General features: G+C 40.3%; 1 long non-coding RNA gene across 1 annotated transcript; it reads left to right on the top strand.

Annotated features, from left to right (window-relative positions):
• The first annotated feature begins 10,831 nt into the window (after nucleotides 1-10,831).
• Nucleotides 10,832-12,809, top strand: LOC118562669. Its single transcript, XR_004930735.1, has 3 exons — nucleotides 10,832-10,883; nucleotides 11,075-11,143; nucleotides 12,784-12,809. It is a non-coding gene; the product is annotated as an uncharacterized LOC118562669 (long non-coding RNA).
• Nucleotides 12,810-13,166: the final 357 nt, after the last annotated feature.

The raw sequence follows: 13,166 nt of genomic DNA, 5'->3' as shown, positions 1-13,166 counted from the left end.
GTCACCCTAGACTTGATGCCAAGTCCAGGAACCTGTACACTGTGATTTGTATATTGACTCTTGGAGATAGGAACCACCGTTTCAACCCCTATTCCTCTGCAAGGATTCAGTAAGAATAGAAAATGGATGGTGTCATCACAGGTTGATGTAAAAAAAATTTTTTTGCAGTGAATTAAAATGTTTTGATGTTTCTCCTGCAGGTCCTATTAAATGTTTATCTCAGTAAAGTTCACCTTCTTTTTTTCGCCTGTTTTTCTGATCTCTTATCTCATGCCAACAGTGTTGTTGTCCATGGTTCAACCAGTTCATTCTAGATGCTCTACAGAAGGTATTGTAATGTAAACAGTATGAGAACAGTTAACATGTGCTGTTCAACTGAAACACCAAAACATTTGGATTAAATAAATCAATAAATTAATGTGCAATAGCCTGGTCAGAAAACATCCTTAAACTAGTACCTTTTGTTTCAATTTCAGCTTTCAGTAATCTTTAGTAAGTTTCTTTCTCCATCCCACATCTGGTGTGACAATTTTTGTCCACTGTAACCTATCAGATAGTGAAGAACTCTCGTCTACAGCTCTCTTCTGGTGACCCCACAGATTTCTGTTGATTCTAGTTTCGTACTTTGACTCTCCTAATCTGAAAATCATTATTTTACTGAAGATGATGAATGCTTTGGCTCAAGTTTATGTTGAGCAATAGCGATTTATACAACTTCAGCTTTCTCATACACACCTGAAAGCATTTGGAGTGGTCAGGATTTCTTACAACTTAAAGTTTTAGAGATTTTAGCCTGAACTTGAGGTTTCATTGCCAGAAAGGGCTTAATTATTAATTACAGCTGTATATTCTCCAGACATGCAGAGAAAAGGCTTTTGTCACATGTAGAGCACAACCAAAATTAGTCAGATATTCCTGCAGGTTTTAGTGGTGCTGTTGGCCTCTTGGGAGCCTCATTCTGTCAGGGGTTGGTTTTTGGATCGTGGACCATTGCAGGAGAGTAGTAGGGAGCCACATATTGCATGTTCAGTAGGGTTGTTATGAGAAGAGCCGAGGCTTGGAACCGTGTGTCAATGTCAACTTTATTTATATAGCACTTTTAAAAGAGTTGCAGCTGCACCAAAGTGCTGTACAATAATCAATATATCCACTAAAAGAAAAGTAATTATCAGACAACTTTCAACAATAACAATAAATCACGAGAACTTAAAAGCCAAGGAATAAAAATAGGTTTTAAAAAGCCTCTTAAAATTATCTAATCCACGAGCACATTAGAAGGCAAATTATTCTACAGGCTGGGAGCCACAACAGAAAAGGCACGCTAGGCTTTACTTGAGTCTAGATTGGGGACCATCTAGTAAATTGTGATTATTTAACCTCAAAGATTTCATTAGAATAGCTGAACTGGTTCAGATGGTCACCCCATCTTCCAAAGCAGGAGCCTCTGGTTTGGGGCAGACCTCTTGCAAACTCACCTCTTTCTGAGGGCAGTGCTATTGTGTTTGAACCATCAGCAAAAACAGAAATTCACAAAAAAATATCACTGTGTGCAGGTCATTAGCCTCCATGAATGCTGAGAAATGGATTCCTATCCGCATTCTTAACACGTCTGATAAGGCCATCTCCTTAAAGCATTGCACCAAGGTGGTGTAGCCCTTGAGGACATGGATGTGACCCCCGAGCAGGTGTCAGATGCAGATCTCAGTATCAACAGTCAGACAGCGAGGCGGGTATTCCCACAAATGAAAAATTTATGGAAAATAGTAATATATACACACACACACAGCTTTTTCGGAAGATGTCTTCTTAAAAAAATTATAAATCTCACAAAATAATGAAGCATTCAAAAAAATGTTTGAGCAATTAGATAGAGCAATTTGACAGATGCCCAAAGGGAAATCTCCTGGACTTAACGGAATAACAAAATAATTTACACCTGTTTCTAAACAGAAATTAGTGTTACTATATGATGCATTTTTAGAATGTATCTCTGCAGGTAACCATTCTCCTACAATGAGACAAGGTCTAATTACCCTTATTCCTAATTTCATCTTGATGAGATGTATTGCTTTTTATGTACGAGCTAGAAATGTCCCCAGATTTGATTTCAGAAATCTGGTCACCTTATACGATAGGCCTTCACAGCTTTGCAGCACTTGTTGGCAGCCCACTGCTCCCTAAGGGATGGGTCAAACACAGAGACACAAGTTCCAATCTGTGACACTAAAAAAATATTTTATTCATTTTAACGTTTTTAAATATTGCAGGAAACCATTCCAATAGAGAAACTATCTGATGCTGTTTTTTACTAACCTGACCTTAGCCATATGGATTTCGCTCCGCCTAGCTCCACTCATCCATCTGGAACATCTCCATAGCAATTGCCTTTTTTGAAGGCTGGGCCTTGTCAAAAATCCTTGCATATGATTGGATAAGCCACTTGTCTGTCATCTTTATCGACGTGCTATTTCAACCACTCACATCGAAGCCAACCCGTGACGCTGTGAAAGCGACGCAGGAAAAAACAAAACTTTTTTTTTTAATGTGTTTGCGGCTCTAGTGGCACGTGTTTTATTGACAGTGAGCTGACAGGAAGAGGGGGGAAAGACAGGCGGCAAAGTGCCGCGGGTCGGAGTCGATCCCGGGCTGACTGCGTCGAGGACTAAAGGCCTCCTAATATGGTTCGTGCTAACCGCTCCGCCACGGGCGCTCCCCAGAAACCAAAACTTTCCCAATCCGGTCGGGAGAAGGGCGAAAACATCGTTTCCACCAACAAAAGCCTTCAGAGCCATTCTCTGATGTTCTTTTAATGAAACAATATTAGGTAGATTGGACAACACGGAAGAAATAGCAGCATCAATGTTAACGCTTGCTTCCTCGATGCGAGCTGCCATTGTCTAAATCAATCTCACGGTCGCTTCTCCACTACGTCACATCCATGAAACTCCAGCCCTGCGTCCTGATTGGCTGGACAATATAATTGGTTGGAGAAATCACTCTCTATGGGAGATGTCCCAGATGGATGTGAGTGAAGCTAGGCGGAGCTAGACGGAGCAAGATCAATCTGGCTAGGGTCAGGTTAGTTTTTCACAGGATAGCCCTCAGTCTTCAGCTTCCTCCTCTTCTTTCTGTCTTTACAGAGCGGAGAACTCAGGAAGCTGGTGTCTGTGAATTTGTCTCCACACCTTATTTTTCTGTGGGTGTGTATGTGGGAGGGGGAGTGGTGGAAGGTGAGAGGCGGGATTGGGGGTCGACAGAAACAAGATGACTTCAATTGTGTTTTATTCTTGAGCTCAATAAAACAACAAATCATAAAAGGATGGAGGCTGGATGACCTGATCAATCATAAGCTGGTGTCAGTAACTGACAGGGCAGTGGTGGAAAACAACTGATTACTTGAAAATAGCAGTTGGACTCGTAAATACAACTACTGTTGATTGTTTACGTGGCTTCGGGCACAAAATGCAGCGGACTCGCTGAGCAGCACACACCGGAAGAGGAGCAAGCGAAGGCGGTGTGACCGGCGGCGGAAGTGCGCCTGTGGAGGTGGGCTAACAGCGAAGCTAAAAGCTAACCCCTACAAACCGCCGCTCCCTTCAATCCTGCTCTCCAACGTCCGCTCACTGGTCAACAAAATAGATCATCTACAACTCAAACTCTCTGCAAAGAGGGAGTTTAGTAACTGCTGCGCTCTCATCCTGACGGAGACATGGCATAACTCATCGATACCGGACAATGAAGTTGGCCTGGAGGGGCTCACTACAGTACGCGCCAACAAAAACAGCGGTCCCAGCAGTAAGACCCGAGGAGGTTGGCTGTGTGTTTACATCAACAACAACTGGTGTAAAAATGCTAGATCTGTCGCCAGCTACTGCTCTCCGGACATCGATCTGTTGACTGTTAACTGCAGACCTTTCTACCTGCCCAGGGAGTTTACTATTGCTAGCATCACTGCTGTTTATGTTCCTCCGAGCGCTAATATTAAAGAGGCCATGAGTGTTCACTATTGGACTATCTCTGAGCTGCAATCTGCACACATGGAGGGCATTTTCATCATTGCTGGGGCATCATTCCTGAATTTAATCAGGCCAAAATGAAGACTTTTCTCTTTCATTTCAACCAACATGTGGATTTTGCAACTCGGGGAGAGAACACTCCGGACTTGGTTTACACCAATAAAAAAGATGCATTCAGAGCAGCCCCCACCCCCAACTCGGCTCTTCAGACCACCTTTCTGTAATACTAATTCCTGCGCACAAGCTCCTGCTGATCAGAGCTAAACCTACAGTGAGGCAGGTGAGAGTGTGGACTGAGGGGGCCATGGAAGCACTCCTGGACTGTTTTGAGTGCTCTGACTGGGACATGTTCAAAGCTGCACCAACATATGACAACAAGATCAACATTGATGAGTATGCCATGACTGTGTCAGCCTCTATCAACAAATGCATTGAGGACGTCAGCACCACAAAGTACATCATCACCCGGGCCAATCAACGGCCCTGGATGACTAAGGAGGTTCGACAAATGCTAAGAGCACGGAACTCAGCCCTCAAGTCTGGTGACACGGAGGCACTGAGGACAGCGAGAGCCAAATTGAACTGTGCAATCAGGCTAGCGAAGCAGGACCACTGTCAGAAAATCCAGGATCTTTTCCACGACGCCAGCAACACCAGGAGGATGTGGCAAGGCATGCGGGCGATTACTGAATATAACACACCTCCCCCCCCTGTGGGTGAAGTTGATGCTGACTTCCTTAACGGACTAAATAACTTCTTTGGGTGGTTTGAGGCACTAAACAGCACTCCAGCAGTAAAAGCTGTTCCCCATCAGGAAGAGCAGGCACCACCTTGACACAGCTGACATGTGGAAGACTCTGAGGAGAGTCAACCCACGGTAGGCCCCAGGCCCCAACAACATACCTGGGCGGGTGCTCAGGGAATGTGCAGGTCAGCTGGCTAGTGTCCTCACAAACATTTTTAACACCTCGCTGGACCAGTGCCAGTATGCTTTAAGTCTGCCTCCATCATTCCGGTGCCTAAGAAACCTCAAGGTTCACCACCAATCACATCATGGAGCAGCTGGTGAGCTGGTACAAAGACAACAGCCTGATCCTGAACGTGGAGAAGACGAAAGAGATCATCGTCGACTTAAGGAAGAACCAGGCTTGCCACGCTCCATTGGTCATCAACAGCTCAGCTGTGGAGGTGGTCAGCAGCACCAAATTCCTCAGGGTGCACATCACAGACAACCTCACCTGGTCTGTGAACACCACGTCACTGGCAAGAGGGCACAGAAGCGCTTGTACTTCCAGCAGAGGATGATGAGAGCCCACCTGCCTCCGCCATCCTCAGGACCTTCTACAGAAGCACCATAGAGAGCATTCTGACCAGCTGTCTCACTGTGTGGTGTGGCGGCTGGAATGCCTCTGACTGGAAGAACTTGAGGAGAGTGGTGAGGACAACAGAGAAGATCATCAGGGCGCCTCTTCCCTCCATTAATGACATTTCATCCCAGCGCTGTGTTTCCCGAGCCTGTAACATCAACAGCGACCCCTCACACCCCCACCATGGACTGTTCTCCCTGCAGCCCTCTCAGAAGAGGCTTTGCAGCATCTGCTGCAGGTCCACCAGGTTCTACAACAGCTTTTTCCCCGCTGCATCAGACTGTTGAACTGTTGAACTCTAAACTGGACTCTGTATCACACTTGCATCATTATTTTGCACTACCAACGTTGCCGAACTTTTATAATCCATTTAAATTTACACAACTGAAGGTTTACTGCATTTTTGCACCATATTATTTTGCACTGCACTTTTCAACTGCGGGATATCTTCCAGATCTAGGCAAAAGGGGTTACAATATGCAATGGAGGGATATATTACAATTTGTAACAAAAAAGGACACAACAATTCTCGAGGCTAAAACATACTGGCCTCAATGAAAATCAGAGAAACCCCATGACCTCTACCTTAAATGCACCCTTAAATGTTACTGTATTGATCAAATATAATTGTTACCGGTAGGGTGGCTAGCTAGCTAGCTTTTGACAGTCTCCGAGCTGCTCCTTAGTCTGGTTCAGCACTTGGATGGCAACTACCGGGATAATCAGGGGTGGGCTTTCAATTGAGAAAATGCTAAATGAAAGATGAAAACAAGCAACTTTAAATCCTTTTGTTAGGAGGCTAACGTCATATGTTAGTTAGCTAGTTACTTCTTTGTATTTAAACTGACAAGACATAATGCCCAAGCTGGTACTACGACAGTGAACAGACATTTACCAAGTAGACATTTACCAAAGGGAATGGGCTTATCTTCTGGCAATTCTAGATGGCAACTCATGTGTTGAGTGGCCATTTAGTGGCGGAAAAAGATACCACACTAAACATTACAATGTAGTCGTGTAAAAAAAAACAACCCACGGTGACTTGTTCACTTCTATGATAGATTAGCTATTGACACAAAGAAATCCCTGTTCTTTAGGTAGGATTTGAACCACACGAGTGTTGTACCAGAGACTCCGACCCAGCTTTCCGGTCACTTTAATAATATATCATGGTCAAGAGTGTTAAAAAACTGCACTGAGGTCCAACAGAACTAGTACTGTGGTTCTTCCACAGTCTGTATTTATGTGGATGTCTTTAAAAACTTTGACGAGGGCGGTCTGAGTGCTTTGGTGAGCACGGAAACCGGACTGAAAAACACAACCACACACTTTACAAATAAACATGTTTGCCTTAACTGTGATTGACCAAACTTTATGCTGAAAATCACACTACTGGCAATGATGACACATTTAGGTTTACTTGAGTCAATCCCCATTAATGCCAACATGATGGCGACTAATTCCCCAGTGTAAACAGAAACCTTTTGACATATAACCTGACTCTAATTCAATAAAAGCAACTCCTACTTTATGACCAGGTTTTGACCTATCAGTGAAAATCTTTAGAAACTCTGAGTATCTGGATTGTAAATGATTTTTGACATAAGGTTTACCTACATTTGTCCTGTTTTATTTGTAATAGATGAGTGTCAGTAGACACTTCCTCCAAAAACCAAGATGGAACTACAGAAAAAGGCACCATGGGACTTATATCTAAGTGATCAATTTTAACCTTGCTAACTAATTTTGTAATGGTTCATCCCACACTCCTAAGATGGCATTTGTCTTTTTCTTACTCTATAGCTCCATAGAAGTTCTTTAGCAGTTAGTGGGAATTCCAGACCTTTTCAGTTTCTAAGGAAGAGAAGAGCAGTTGTTGAGCCTTCTTCACCACGTGTAGGGTGTGGGATCTTTCACCAGGTGGGACTAAGCAGAGCAGTTAATTGTATCTACCATAAACAACACAAATTTAATTTACTAACAATCATTGTTTCTTTCTATATAAAATCACATCCTTCACATTTCCTGGTTAATTCATTTTAGTCTTGTTCTATACCTTTGAGGTCTCTGGAACCTTCTTTATGGCCTCTGCATAACTTATTTCCTTTCGTAACCTTTAGTATGTAGATTTCTGATGCCCTTTTACTGACTTCACAACCTCTGTATGCTGAACTGTGTCCAACACCAAAGTTACATTTTGAACTTTTCCCCTTCCCTCACATTTTTCCATACCTCTGCTTACCCTTGCAAACTGCAGCAACATGTCCAAATCTCCGACATCTAAAGCACGATGTGGCAGAGGAATATAAAATCTGACATCATAGCACATGTACCAACATAAATCTTTCCTGGGAGTCTACTTTCCTCAAAAGTAACCAGAAATGACTAGCTGTCACGTTTTGACTTCATCTCAGGTGGTTTCATACGTTTGATATCCTTTACTTTTGCATTTGTATGGTTTTGCTTTGAATTCATCCACTGACACATTTACTGGGAACCCTGTTACAACTCCCTTAACTAGGCTGTCATTGGTTAGCAGGCAAAGCATTTTCTCCCTATTTCTTGTTTATAGCTCTTGTTAGTTGTATTGGTTACAGCTACCAAATGAAGCGCCATTTTGAGTCAACTTCATGATTACTTTATGTTCATCACTTGTACTATGAACCAAATGCCTTCAGGTGCGTACGAGAATGCTGAAGTTGTATCAATCCCCTATTTTTCAACATAAGACGTGAGCCAACGCATCTTATTATATTCAGCAAAAGAATGATTTTCAGATTAGGAGAGTCAAAGTACAGAACTAGAATCAACATAAATGAAGAGAGCAGTGGATAAGAGAGTTCTTCACTATCTGATAGATTAGAGTGTTACACAAATATTGTCACACAAAATGTGGTATGGAGAAATAATCCTACTAAAGATTACTGAAAGCTGATAATGAAACTAAAGGTACTAGTGTTAGGGTGTGCACATGTACGTGGCCGCGTATTGCACATTCATTTATTTAAGTAAAATGTTGCAGTTGAACTGCAACATATGCAGTGAACTGCATATGTTAACTGTTTCTCATCTTGTTCACATTACAAACCTTTTAGAGCATACAGAATGAACTGGTTGAAACTGTGGACAACAACACAGTGTCACGACATAAGAGATCAGAAAAACAGGCTAAGCAAAACAGAAGGTAAACCTTACTGAGATAAAAATCATGCAGGAGAATATTAAACTTTTAAGGTCTACTGCAAAAACAAACAAACAATAAAGATAACACCAATCTGTGAGGACACATCCATATTATATTCTTACCTAATCCTTGCAGAGTAACAGGGGTTGAGGTGGTAGTCCTCTCTCCCAGAGTCAACAAGCAAATCGCAGTGGTGTATATATATATATATATATATATATATAGTGATATATATATATATATATATATATATATATATATATAGATATATATATATACACACATAGATATATATATATAGATATATATATATAAAAATATATATATATATATATATATATATATATATAGTTTTATATATATTTATCACTTGCACTACGTGTGTGCATATATATATATATATATATATATATATATATATATATATAATATATAATATGTACACACACACACACCACACCACACACACACACACCCACACCTGCCACTTTATGAGGTACACCTTGCTAATACAGAGTTGGACCTCCTTTTGCCTTCAGAACTGCCTTTATCCTTCATGGCATAGATTCAACAACATACTGGAAACATTCCTCAGGGAGTTTGGTCCATATTGACATGATAGCATCACGCAGTTGCTGCTGGTGTGTCGACTGTAGATCCATGGTGTGAATCTCCCGTTCCACCAACATCCCAAAGGTGCTCTATTGGATTGTGATCTGGTGACTGTGGAGGGCTATATGAGTACAGTGAACTCATTGTCATGTTCAAGAAACCAGTCTGAGATGATTCAAGGTTATGACATGGCGCGTTATATCCTGGTAGATATAGCATCAGAAGATGGGTACACTGTGGCCATAAAGGGATGGACATGGTAACAGTACTTAGTTAGACCCTGTGGCATTGACATGATGCTCATTGGTACTAAGTGGTGCCCCAAAGTGTGCTAAGAAATTATCCCTCACACCATTATACCACCACCAGCCTGAACCGTTGACACAAGGCAGGATGGATCCATGCAATCATGTTGTTGACACCAAATTCTGACACTACCATCCGAAAGTCGCAGCAAAAATCAAGACTCATTAGACGATATAATGTTTTTCCAATCTTCTGTTGGCCAATTTTGGTGAGACTGTGCGAATTGTAGCCTCGGTTTCCTGTTCTTAGCTGACAGGATTGCACCTGGTGTGGTCTTCTACTGCTGTAGCCCATCCGCCTCAAGGTTCGACGTGTTGTGTGTTCAGAGATGCTCAAGGAACAAGGCATGGCAGGCAGAACTACTGGCAATTAAAAGTGACCATTTAACAAACATGTTGTTGGTGGTGTGTGGAAGCTGGATTACCTAGAAAGACTCTTGCATGCACTTGAGAACATGTAAACTGAGTGGACAATCTCTGTTATTGGAAGTTCACTGTAACTTTTATTGTTGGTTACTTTATCTTTACAGTTCTGCTTGTTCAGTACAGTGTGCTCAATTGCTCTGAAAGGAGCTTTTTTTAAATAAAATGTATTATTATTATTATTATTATTATTATTATTATTTTATTATTACTATTATTACTTTATTACTTTTATTTTATTAAAAGTCCTCACAGAAAGGCCATGACTGGGACTTGACCCTGTCGTAAGAGACTGTTCTGAGAGAGAACAATGCAGGCAACAGCACAACAGGACACTGTGTGATGACCTGGCATTGTTAAAGAAAGAAGCTACATTAAGACCAACCACCTAATACAATTGAGGTGCAGAATGGGGCTTAGAAAAGTGCAGTGGTACCAGGGTTCAGACTGCCTACTTTTTTACGGTGTCACATTTGTTAGGGAGGGGGGTATGGAGACCTTTTCTTTACAAATGCCTTGCTGGTTTCGCCAATCTCCCCCTGTTCAGGGCACTGAACTTGGGCAAATATTTGAGCACAATGTTTAGTTACAACCGCTTTAAAATATTTAAAGTATGTTGAAGTTTGGTTTGTTGTGTGATATGATAGGTTAAATGTGATATTTTAAAAGCTATTTCATTGATTTAAATATTACAATTATATTGAGCTCAATTGATTAAATCTAATTGACCAACACATAAAGACAACAAGGAACTTCCTGAGGGGATAGTGAAGGCAAAAAATAACTTCAATCTAAAATGGGACTGTTTACACTGAGGGTAATCTGCAAAACCCTTGAACTCACAGGGAAAAGAGGAGTATACTAGGTTCTGATATATGATTGGACAATAAAGCAGATATTTATGTCAGGAAGTCAGTTTAGTGAGTCAAAACATTAAGTTCACTAATTCCAGAAAATCTGTCCTCAAGAAAGTAGGGTAAGATATGAAATTCTAACATATTTCATTAAAGTTTTTGGCCTGAATTTATCATATTTCAAATAACACCAACTTCAAAAATGAAATGTTATTAAAAATAATCATAATTTTCCTAAACTGAAGCTTAATGTATATGATGAATTTTAGAATCTTTTAATTGGGTAATGATTTCTATCATGCTTTTTATGCAGGATCATGAGACAAGTTGTCCTATTTTATCTGCTGCTGTTTTTCACAATGTATTCAGCCCAAAAATTACCGTAAGTATGATTTAATAATATTGGTGGATGTGTTGAGACTGTTTAACATTACTGTTTTCTAGCCACTGTTTAGACTTAGATTAAAAATGTAACTAAAGCATTAACATTTTGACATAAAATCCCTGCAGCTCCGACTTCCTACCCACCATTTTAAATTTTAGGGTTCCCCACCCACCAACCAAGTTGGTTGGTTTCTTAGCTTATGATCAATTTCATGGAGCAAACCTTATTACCCCTATTTGTGAGAAACACCTTTCTAAGTTAGATGACATTAGATCACGTATGGGCTTTAAATCTGACTTTCAACACAATCAAACGTTACTTTTGTGCCCGTCACAATTCAGTTTAGTACACAGACCCTATTGGTCCAAATCTAAGGTATAATCTGTTTGTTTTCAGATCTTTCTTGCAGGCATGGTACCAACATTTTTTATAGTGTGTGAGCAAATTTCTGGAAGGAGTTTTTTTACAGCTTAAATAACATTGCTGACCTGTTAATAAAACTTTTTCATCCTTTCTACAAGAAAATTGTCTTGTTCACATTAAAGTCAGATACAGTCGTTTGGTTCTTTTCTGGCCATGTTTGCCATATTACTGTAATGGGTTCAATGGTTTTCAGACTTTTTATCTCAGCCTAGAAATTATGCACTGTTCCATTCAAATTCGTGAACTTCCGGGGCCTTTCCTGATACATTAATCAAATCTTCAACTTTATGATGTTCCTGCTGCAAATCCCTTTTTAATTGTGTTTATTTAAATACAACATAAGTCACCTCAAGGCATTTTACAAGAAAAATACATTCAATTTATCTACAGATACAACAAATCAATTAATTTACACAGATTTAGAAAGGTTGCATAAATTCCAATTCAATCCTACGTGTGATACAATGTAGTCATGGTAATGTTATTCTGCCAGTTGGTACAGTTTTCTAGAAGCAAAATATTATTATCCTTCTCATAACTATGTTGTCAGCTTGCCTCCATCTTTGGACCCTTATGACAAATTAAGCTTCACAGTGTTTGGCACCAGTTGTAAGAAATGTTTGAACTTTCTGAAATGCAGATGTGACTTTGTATCCAGTAACATGTTGCTTAACATAGAGATTTGTCACAGATTTATTATACATACATCTTTAACCATTCACGTGGGGTTTTCAGAAAGATGGGTCAAGAACATCCCTTAGAGAGTTTAGAGCACATATTAACATGATACCATCGCGTAGTTGCTGCAGATTAGTATACTACATATCTACAATGCAAATATTCCACCTCATCCAAATGGTGCCCTAATGGATTATGATCTAGTAGATGATGATGAAATTGCCGCAGTCCATCATCATGCTAAAAATAGTTTAAGATGATTGAAACTTTTTGACATGGAGCACTATCCTGGAGAAATCAATAAAATTTTGAGTAACATTTGAAGAAACTACATTTTTCACTAGTTGTATCAAAAAGATCTCTAAAATTTTGAAAGATAGCAGTAGGAAAAAGACAAAACATAATCATTACGCAATAATCAATAAATAGACATCTGCAGTTATTTGAAATGTTTTTAATTTTGGAATTAACTATGTCAATCCTACCAGAACTTATCAAAATAATCAGCAGTAAGATCTTTATTTTTTTATTTTTAGCAAATGTGGCTTTGCGTGGCAAAGCAACTCAGTCTCAGCGTTATGAGGGAGAATGGGATGTTTTTGGAGCTGCCTCCAATGCCATCGATGGGAACAGAAATTCCAACTTCAAAGATGGATCTTGCTCCCACACTGCAAGCCAAACCAACCCTTGGTGGAGAGTGGACCTGCTGGACTCGTATACAATCACCCATATCATCATCACCAATAGAGGAGACTGTTGTCACGATCGCATCAATGGGGCAAATATTCACATCGGAAACTCTTTAACACTCAACGGTGCTGCAAACCCACTGTGAGTAATCATTTTAATTCAATTCAGTACTATCCATCATCTATACCTGCTTATTCAAGCAGGGTTTTGGTATTAAACAATTTTAAGT

The sequence above is a fragment of the Fundulus heteroclitus genome, chromosome 3, assembly GCF_011125445.2.
Source record: "Fundulus heteroclitus isolate FHET01 chromosome 3, MU-UCD_Fhet_4.1, whole genome shotgun sequence".
Classification (NCBI taxonomy): domain Eukaryota; kingdom Metazoa; phylum Chordata; class Actinopteri; order Cyprinodontiformes; family Fundulidae; genus Fundulus; species Fundulus heteroclitus.
Note: the sequence above shows the minus strand (reverse complement) of the source record. Positions and strands in the feature narration are given on the sequence as shown.